Source organism: Alligator sinensis, unplaced genomic scaffold (genome assembly GCF_000455745.1).
Source record: "Alligator sinensis unplaced genomic scaffold, ASM45574v1 scaffold280_1, whole genome shotgun sequence".
NCBI classification, from domain to species: Eukaryota; Metazoa; Chordata; order Crocodylia; family Alligatoridae; genus Alligator; species Alligator sinensis.
The window spans coordinates 3,468,332-3,479,033 of record NW_005841835.1 but is presented as its reverse complement, the minus strand read 5'-3'; positions in this window follow the sequence as shown (position 1 = coordinate 3,479,033).

Below are 10,702 nucleotides of genomic sequence, written 5' to 3'. Positions count from 1 at the left end.
AGGGCCGGCGTGGCGGGGGGGGGGGGGGAGGGGGGGGGGGGGGGGGCGCCCCCAGCCGCTGTCCGGTGCTCATCTGCCAGCTTCCGCCACTGCTCCTGCCACTTGTCTGGGAAGGCACGGGGGTGGGGAGTGCGGTGTGGCTGCAGTTCTGCCTGGCTGGGAAGGACCCAGTCCGAGCCCTTCCCACACAGATCTGAGGGCACATGCCCCCCCACCCTGTACCCTCCCAGACAAGTGATGGGAGCAGAGGTGGGAGCCGCGAGATGAACACCGGAGGAGCTGTGTGCAGCGGTCCCCACTCCCTTCCCACACACCCCCAGTGAGCTATGCCTCTGTCCTGCGCCCACCCTGGTCTTGGCTGGGCAGCCCCTGCCCCATCCCCAACCCCACACATTTAGTTTGAGATTAAAAAAACGATGTATAAGAACAACCCTCCTGAGGCACTCAATTGCCAAAAGTATCAAGCATTGATACAAGGACTGCAGTTAGAGTTTGTTATGTGGAATAAAACTGTTAACTTTTACTTGCACATGTAATTTACATTTTCATATGTTGAAGTTAGCTGGAATTGCATGTGTGTGTTCTCAGACTTGAAAATTAGCAGCCTACAACAAGCGGCTTCACATGACATTTTGGGGGGAATTAATGAATCAGAAATGTCCTTGCACATTTAGTGCTGCTTTTGCATTATTTACTTTATTTGCTTTAAAAAGGGAGAAATGTTTAAAATGCTGTATTCACAGTTCGTTTGAAAAAAAATAGAGGATTATATAAAACAGCTTGACACATGGTAATTCTCATTCTGGATAATCTTGTATAAAATCAGCCTAACAAGATTATCCTGGGGGTAAGAGTTATTATGTACTGAGCTTTCTTATACATTTAATTTTAATGTTTTTCCATGACTGATGCTATACTCACTCCCTGAAGTGCAGTAATCCAACAAGGAGACCGTTTCAGCCCGTTACTTACCAGTGTAATCTTGTTTTGATGATCCTAGTCTCTGTCATTCTTCAGTGATTTACTGATATGTGACAGGCATATGAAATTTTGTTAAGAAAATTTTGTTCCATAAGTGACATCAATCTGAGACTATTTTACTGGATGAAATCCTGCAAATTAGCATTTCACTTGACAGCAGTGACAATTTATTGTTACTGAAAGAATGCTCAAAGGTTGCAGTCAGGATTAGGGATGTATTGGGTTAAGTGCTATACAAGTACCCGATTCAAATGCTATTAAAGGTAATGAGAACCTTCTCATTGACTTTTGTGGGTTTTGAATCAGGCCCTGGATCAATAGTAAAGGACAGTCCCAAATGCTGCCTAGCAAGCTACTGTCCTCTGATTTTATTAGTCTGTTAGTTAACTTTATTCTGAATGACACCTGAAAAGGAATATTCTTTAAGGAAAAAGTAGTGTATGTTCATACATTCCAGTACACTTCTTCCACAAGGCATGTTCTGTTCAGTCCAGAGCAAGATCAGGTTTTCCTGAAATAGCATGCACAGCATATAATATTTAGTGCTTTATGGTGGCTGGTATAATTATGTCGACAATCTTATTATGCTATGAACTTCTTTAAGGAACTTGACTTTTACACTTGACTAGTTACCTCAGAATAACTGTTTAAAAGTACAAAGAATCAAAATGGCTAATATATCATTCTCCACGCCATAAAAGAAACTAGTAGGCATAAATAGATGCTATTCTGAGGAAAATTATAATTGCATTTAAAGAACTAGATCCCTTTCAGAGATGGCCTTTGAGTTTGGTGCCTTCAAAATAACTGCAGACACAGATTGGAGGACATTAAGTCATATGCAAGCCTTTGCAGTTTCTTTGTAGAATAAGTCTGCAGATATGCTGATGCAATGTTTGTGATTTTTCTTTTAAAGAGGAGCAAGTTCAAACTATAAGAAACCAGAGAAGAAAAAATACAACAGAAGAATCTGAGCTCCTGACATAAAAAAGTTTATTTTAGGAATTTTATCAACTGTCTAATCAGTTCAGATGAGCAAGATTATGAAGATGCTTTGATGCATTTGTCAACTGACTGGCTGGATGTGAAAGGACTTAATTTTTTTAATTAATACTCTGCTTTCATATAACTCTCAGGAAAGTTTGACATGGGCATGCACATCTCACTCTTTTTAATGTATTCTGTTAGAAGTGTTATATGTTTGCTAGTGCCATCAACTAAAAGCAATATAATCTATCACCTCTGTACAAGCAGGAAGCATTTGGAGGCATTCAGATTCTCAGGATTCAGAGGCTCAGTTGTAGCATGGACATTTTTTATGTCCCTGCAGTTAAATTTTCAGAATGAAGGTGAAATGCTCAAGCCTTGATGGGTGGTATTTTAAAACAAAGGAATGAAATGAGAGAGCTTGTTAAAAAACTACCTATTGTTAGGCATTTTCATGAAATGGAACATTCCTTGAGGGACACTTTATCTAGTGAAGAAATGAATAGATAGTACTGTGTTTTCATAATAAATGTATGCAGTTCACTCCTAGGTCAGTGATTTGAATGTGGCATAACTCAAAAATCAGGACCAACTGATAGCTCCGTGGTGCACAAGGAGCTGAGGTGATAGTTTCTGTCCATTTTTTAGTGAGCCACAGTGTCCCTATTGCAAAAACCTGTCTCTCTCTTGAAGTTTTTCACAGAAAAGCCTAAGAAAGAACGGGCATGAGCACTTCACTGCAGCTGCACTTTTCAAGGTGGTTTCTGACAAAAAGCTCAAGGAGCAAGTGACAGAAACATAGAGGCATCTTCTATTGCCACTTCCTTTGCTTTATCTATTTTACAAAGGATTTCAGCCTCTGATGTTGTCAGTGTGACACATTCCATTTCAATTAATGTTAAACGGGAGCATTCTGCCAATATTGTAGTTACGAGACATAATTACATCCCAGGCCACGAGGAGAAAGAAATAGGAATTCCATAGTGTGTAGGAATATAGCAGATTCAATTGCATTTTATTATCTTTAGTATCCTTGGGACTGACTGAGTGGTCAAATGCAAACTCCTTAGGCAACAACTAAAGAGAAAAGACTGAAATTCTGTGGGTGTTAATTTTTTTGTTATGCTCTTTGTATAAAATAAATTAATCTTTTCATTGAATTTGCCAGAAAATCTGATAATGTGCAGGCTAGGTTTGTGCACATGTACCTCTCTGAGTACTCAAAACCAAAACCCACACACCTAGTTAAAACACATGAAAATGCCCATTATATCTGCAATAAATCATTTGTATTTGTAATCAAGGGACTTGTCATCCATGTTTTTGTTTCCAGATCTTGGCCTTCTTTCTTTAACAATGTGGCCCTTGGTGTTTAAGTAACACATTGTTCAGAATATGCTCACAGTGATTTCTCATCCATCTCAACTTGTTCTGAGTGGCAACCATTCCTCTTTGAGACATGGATTAATTGATATATAAAGAGGCTGAGGCCTAAATGTAAGGAAAACCCCCCACTAATATTGGTTGTCTTTGTTTTTAAATGGCCAAGTTATGACAGATGGGGCCTGAATTTTCAGAGCATTTGCAGTTCCAGTTGAATTGTATTTGATTCCCAAAAGGATTACTGACCTATTTAAAGTTAAACACACAGTTAACTCCTTGGCTGATCTGGGACTTATAACTGTTTGTAATCCTTTTTTTTTTTTTTTTCATTTGGAGCAAAATTTTAGTTGTAGGCACCTGAATTTTCCTTCCAAATCTATAAGCTTTGGCACAACATAGCCAATTGTGTCTGCAAAATAGACAATCACAGAGCTATATATCAGCATAAGCAATGGCTTATTTGAAATTTCACTTTATAACGGAATTGACAGTAACTGAATATAACCTAAAAATGTATTTGGATATTTTTATATTAAAATGTATCATAATGCACCATGAGTAGGGTGACCATATGTCCTGGTTTGCCTAGGGCAGTACCAGATTTCAAAGGCTGGTGCCATTTGGTCAGTGAAAATTAAAACAAATGTCCTAGAATCACAGGGGCATGGGACGCAGTCTGGCTGGAAGGCAGTGGCATGGTGCACTAGGCTGCTGTGCCTCCCTGCTAGACTGCACCTGCACCCCTACCCATTGGCCTCAGCCATTGCCTGAGCAGTGCTGCTAACTTAGGGGGCTGGGGGGTAACAGCGCCCCTGTTGTCCTAGTTTTCCTTATGGTCACCTTAACCATGAGAAACACCTGGAAAAGTGCTCTGACAGTAAGAATGTCTCCTGCATCATGTTACCAGCTAGGTATTTCTTCCCTGCTGAGTAAAAAGATAATATGGTGATGCTCCTAACACTTTTTGAATTCTAGTGATTGGCTTACCATAAAATGTCACATTTTAAAATTAATTTTCAAATGCAGGAACAGGAAAAAAATGGTTTATTGAAAGAAAGACACTGTGATAGTTTGGTATAATGTGGCTGCTTTACAGTCTAAAACCTTGAGAAATGTATGAAAATCACAACTGGAATGTGTAACTCTCTGGAAGAAGGATTTGTGAAATTCTAAAGGGGGTCAAGAAAGTGCATTACAATGTAGTGTTTCCTACAGAGAGGGAAGCTGCCAAATCTAACCCAAAATTGTATGGTCTCTTTAACAGGCTACCTGTATCTAAAATAAAGTGTGCAAAATTTACCTGTACCCAGGAGTGTAATGGGAAGGGGTGGGGGCAGGCTGTGGCACTACCTTTGGGAAGGTGCAAGAATAGCTTCCACTGCAGCTGGCAGCAGGCCATGCCACTGCTACCAGTAATATGGCAGCCAGCATTGCCCTGTGCATCACCGTTGCTTAGGTGTGGAACTGCCCTGTTATACCTCTATTTGTAGCAAATGCCTGGGCACTCTTTTTCATCCTATGAAAATCACATGAGAACCCAGGAGAAAGAGATGAAGATCTATATAATCAGTATCTGTGACCATGCCACTGTGGCTTGAGGGCTCATAAACTAACCAAAACTGAAAAGGGATTGCCAAAATCCAAGTTAATAATGTTCATTTAGTTTAGATTAAATTAGAAATATGGTCATTTTAGAGGACAGATGCACATGTAGGATGAAGTAGTCATCGTGTACAAGTGCATTTAGTACTAAGCTGTTACAATATATTCTAAAACATATCTGCTATATAAAAACTCTATTTGGCTTCTGATTCTGTCTCAACATTGAAGTCATCTTTAAGTAACAGCACTTGGCTATTTTCCAAATAGTTCTACAGTGCCATACTGTATAAGCCTGTTTATAATAACACCATTTAAGACAGCAAGTAGACAGAAAGTACACGATGTTTTTGTGAATGCTAAAAAGACATATTGTACGTTTTCACAAATATCATTCTGCACATATGAAGAGTTACAGTATTATAGTCTGATGTCAGTCACTCCCTTTAAAAAGGTTTCCACTGAATTAGAAAAGATAGAAGTGATTTTTTTACAACAGCTAATATGAATTCAGCAAGAGGTCCTAAATTACAACACACTAAAAGTTCAGTGTCTTTATTTGGCTGGTCTCTTTCCTTCTTACCCTTAAGTTCTTGAACTCTTATCATTTTGTCATCACTGGGTGAGTCTACTTGAGAAACTTTTCTGTGCATTAGACTAATCTAATGCATAGTAAAGCATCACCATCTACATGTGTGTGGCATTTACTGCACATTAAATTAGTCTAATTCGCCTTTTGTTAGTACGAACGCATACAGGTACTAGAAAATGGTGCATTAACTAATGTGCAGTCATACACATGTAGATGATGACACTGGGCACAAACTGCACCCAGTCAGCCACACTAGCAGGGGGCCAACCACCTGCATGGTGGAAAAGGCTCGTGGCTGGCAGGTTCTCTAGCCCAGGAGGCAGGGCCTCAAGCTGGCCACCGGACCCTTGGCCTGACCCCAGGGCCTGTGCCAGCCGCTACCTGCCCCTGGGCACCATGCCCCACCAGTGTGGGCACATGCCAGCGACAGTGGTCCCATGGACCCCACATCTGCCCCCCAGGGCTCGTATTAGTAGCTGCCTGGCTTGTGGGCTCTGTGCCCCACCAGTATGGGCATGTGCAAGACCTTACAGCCCCAACGACCCTGGTTCTGCCCTCCAGGCCACTGGGCAAATGCACACATCTAGACAGCCATGTCGGACCACATATGGGAGCATGACCACCAGTGTTCCAGCTGCCAGCGCTGTGCTAAGGTCAAGGCTCTGCAGGCCCAGTGGGTCTAAGTCATGGACCACAATCATCAGTCCAGGGATGCCCATGCCCTACTAGCAGCAGGTGGACCAGATCTTGCCCTTGAGGGACCCTGGTGAGCTCTGCTGTGTGTATTCCAGCATGGTCAGGCTACTGGAGCTTGCACCATGGCCCAGTGAGGAGGAGAACTCAGCTGCCTCACCTGGCAGCTCAGGCAGCCTGGGCCACCACCTACCCTGCCAACTGTAGCAGTGCATCCCAAGTCAGGAGGACAGGCCAAGGCTGACCCCAGCAATGAACAGCTCCAGCTCTTCCATGAAGGGGGCCACTGCCTGGGTGGCCAGGTACAGTGCCTCCACACCCCAGGACACCGCAAGCAGCCAGACCACATCACCACAGCCAGGGACTGAGTTCTGGTGCCAGAAGTGCCTGCCATGCCCATCCAGTAAGCCCCATACAGGGAGGAAGGCTGGAGGAGAGGAAAGGGGTGCCATGGCTGTTGCACTTAAAAAGCAGATTTTTAAATCTAGTGCCCCAAGAATTGACACAAAACCTTGATCAATAGCAGAAAGGCTTTAATAACAATACCACCAGCAAGCTTATAAAATCAAATGACAGAAAAAGACTCCTTCCCAAGATAAAATGAGCTACTCCACAAAGTCCTAGTACATATGTAGCAGCCATAGTTTTCTCTCACCAATGCTGGTGAAGAAAGCTGGTAAAGTCTTGCAGCTTTCACCAAGCAGGATCCATTGCTGGTTAAACTGGGTGGGATGTAGCAGGGATCTCTCTTTGCTTCCCCTGGAGTGCACACTTTGCTGGCAAATCCTGTTAGTTCTTATACTGTTTAATTGTACAACTTCAAAGCATTTTTCCTTGATAGTTGGCCGATTAAAGTCCAAACAAACAGAGACAAAAAGGTGTTGATAATCATATTCTAAGTGTTAATTGCCTGGCTCCTGTTCTTGCATTGTTTAGATGTAAAAACTTGTGCATCTCTCTACACCTCGCAATTTTAGGTCAGTTTACAGGTGATGGGCCTGAGCAGTCAGACAGGATGCTTCGAGGTGTCACCAAACCTGTCTTGGGGTATTTGTATATGAACGGGGCACATTTTCAGTAGTTTGTACAGGTGACAGTGTGTTTTCCAACTCCAGACATGCATTTAATGGTTCAGACATTTTTAATACCCTATAATACCTTAGGATGTTTGTTGGGAGAAGTTTGTCATGTACAGGGCATCTTTTTTATATCTTTTACAGGTTTCTCTTGAGATGCATATTTAGCCTTTTGTTTCCTTTAGCAGCTAGATCAATTGAAATGCACAGGTAGCTTTCTTGCCTTTACTGGCTTCTGAGAGACACACACATGTGATGAGCTTGTCAGTTCTCTTGACCATTTTCTTGATTTGACATAATTTAGAACAGAGAATAAAACCTATTGGGGTTTCTCCATTTTGTATGGTCCCAGCTGCCACTTCGCATATTTGTGCAAGATGCACTGTTATTTTAATTTGGTCACAAAGATTTTATGTGTGGGCCTGGCTGAGCTGTTGCTGTACCATCAACAATCCCTGCCTTGATGCTCATAAAGCATTTATGTAGCATCACCGAGACATTCCAGCATTACCATCAAGGCAGATGGGGCAAACATCTCCTGGGTTAGGTCTTCTCGCTAGACATGCATGTGTGCTACCTACATACATCTGAATTAAGAGGGCCTTTCGCTCCTCCTTGTGAGTGTGGGACTCCATTCTTAGAATCAGCTGCTGGGTCCTACGTGCAAGGATACATTATATCAATGCTAATAATAGGCCAGCACACAAAACTACCACAAGTGGGTGTAAGGCCACATTTAGAATGCTAGTCGCTATTGGTGACTATCCAAAAAGGCTTTCCCACCAGTGATGCTGCATGGCTTCTTGTGCTGTATCTAGTAAGTGAATTATGGTTTTACCCACACGTTGTGCTGTAACAACAGGGTGTTCTGCTGAAGCTTGAATTTCCTGGACTTTTCTATGAAGGTCTGGATGACTAATTAGCTTTGCAGCTCATCTGGAGATATCCCTATTTGGACATCATCTAAATCAGTTTTATCAAAAATGTGAAAACCCCATGTAAAAGCTTGTTGTTGTAGTTTGGTCTTTCAAACTTAAAAATACAACCTATAATTTCTATAATATTACAAAAACAATTAGAACTTTCATTTAAAAAGGCATTTTCCACCTTAGTTATTATCATTTTCCACATAGTTCAAATACATACACACCCTTCCCTAATGTCAGTAACAAAAGTTTCATTAGAATACTATGTACATAGAATATTGACATTCTTCTTGATTATTAAGCATAAATCTTTATAATACAAAACATAACTAGGGCATATATAGGGATGTTGGTTAATTTCTCACAGGACTGGAAATTGATTTCTTTCCAGCAGCCTTGCACTTTGCCCACTGAGAGGATGTAATAGGCATGAAGACAGTTTGGTCGATGGTGATACCTAGGGGCACCAGTAGGCTAGCTTTTAAAACTTGCTGTGGTTGATATTCCTTAATGACAAGGCTGAGTGCATTTGTGGAGACGTTAAGTGTTGATGCAGTTAATCTTGCCCAGGGACTAGTGATGTGGTGTTTAATCATTCCAGGTACATCTCCTCTTAAGGCTTGATTGATTACGTCTTTGGCAATAACATATTACCATATCTGTGCTTGCACACATGTAAGGGTGGTGGAGGTGTTCGCTTCCAGCCACAGGAGGGCTTTTGCCAAAGCAGCACTGTTAGCAGTCAGGGTGTCACTCAAGTTGCGGCTTAGACTGGCTGATTTCATGCGATCCTTCATGTAAAGGGATTCCCATTTTCTGTATAATGGATCCCAGACTCCTGAGTTTATTAGCCACTGTTCCAAAATTCACTTAATTAAGCACTCCTAAGCCAGTTCCTGTAGTTCCAAGAACTGTGTCTAGTGATCTTTTCTTTCTTTGCCCAGTGTTAATAAGGATTTTTCCTTCTAACCAGTTTTTCCAACCCTTTATAAAGGCCGTGTAAGGTTTAAGCACAGAGACTTTTCTTGCTGAATGATAGCTGAGGACAAGTTAATTGAAATGTTAATTACCCAAGCTGTTGGTTGGATTCCCACATCTAGTTGCACGTTTGATTTTACTACCACCGGACCTATTGGTATTCTGTGTGCCATTGTATTTTAACCAATTGTGTTTTTGTTGCTTCATTTGGACCCCAAAGTTTCCACTATCAGGGCTATTTACTGCAAAGGATAGCACAAAGGTGGCATTGCTTACACTGTGGGTCACAGTGTGTCTAGCCGGTGGGGTATCAATTCCTCACACAAAGTTAGATTGAGAGGAATATGTATTTATTGTTAGGAACACATCAATTTGACCTCCTGGAATCCTGTTAGGAATTGCAGACGAATTTAGCTACAAATAATCAGGATACTTTGGCACTGGAAATAGAGAGGGGTCAAATTTAAATCTTAAGGCTACTGTGGAATCAGACATGTCTCTTGTGTGGTCTGATATTCAGGACAATGTTTTTACTGTATACAAATAATTGGCCTCCCCTTTTAGCACTTTATCACGTACTCCCAAGTCCATGCCTGGAATATAGTCTATTAGCATTAGTTTGGAGTGGCTGCAGTCTTAATTATACTGCACCATCATTCCCAAGCATCCAGTATGATTGTATTTAATTAAGTAGTCAGTGCCTTGTATGCCAGTTCCCCAAATCTTTTTACACCAATGGGGAGCTTCCTCTACTTCCAGTAAGGAAAGGAATACGTCCAGCCAGCAATCCTAAGATAGGCTGGTTTGGAGTTGCTGAGATGCTACCACAAGGAAGCAGGGTGCTCATTCCCAACAGCTCCAACAGGCTTCCCAATAAGTGACAGACCAGGTTAAGTTTTTCTGGTCTGCAGCAATCAAATTGTATCAAACCCCAACCCCCCAAAGAAGGTGAAGGGCGATGCTCTGTGGCAACCAAATAGGCAAGCAACAAGCAACAGAGCAGGCTTCTGCAGCAATCGGCATGACCCAAGCACAAAGCTCAGGGACTCCATCCAATGACAATCAGCGGCAGAATAAGGGACAGGACTGAGTCCCCTCTGGGGCAGTCAGTGTCAGAGGGTCAGTATCACAGGCAGCTCCCAAGGGCCGTTGCTCTAAACCCCTGCTCCAGATGACTGGCCGGGCACCCCACACGCCTTGCAGCTCGCCAGTCCTGCTCTGAGTGCCAGCCTGTGCCTCGAGCTCCTGTGGACCTTTGTCCTGGCGCTCTGCTTCTCCTCAGGATCCCAATGCTTTGCCTGCTGTTGTCCCACTTCCCCAGGGAAGGTAAGGGATTTCCTCAACTCACCGGCTCAGCTCCCTGCTCCGGATAAGGATGCCGCTTGCACTCATGGCCGCTGCTTTTTCTCCGCAGTGGAGTGGGGGGCCGGCTGCCACCCCTAGCCTCCAGGACGCCCAGCCGGCCAGCACACTACGAAGGGGCCCTG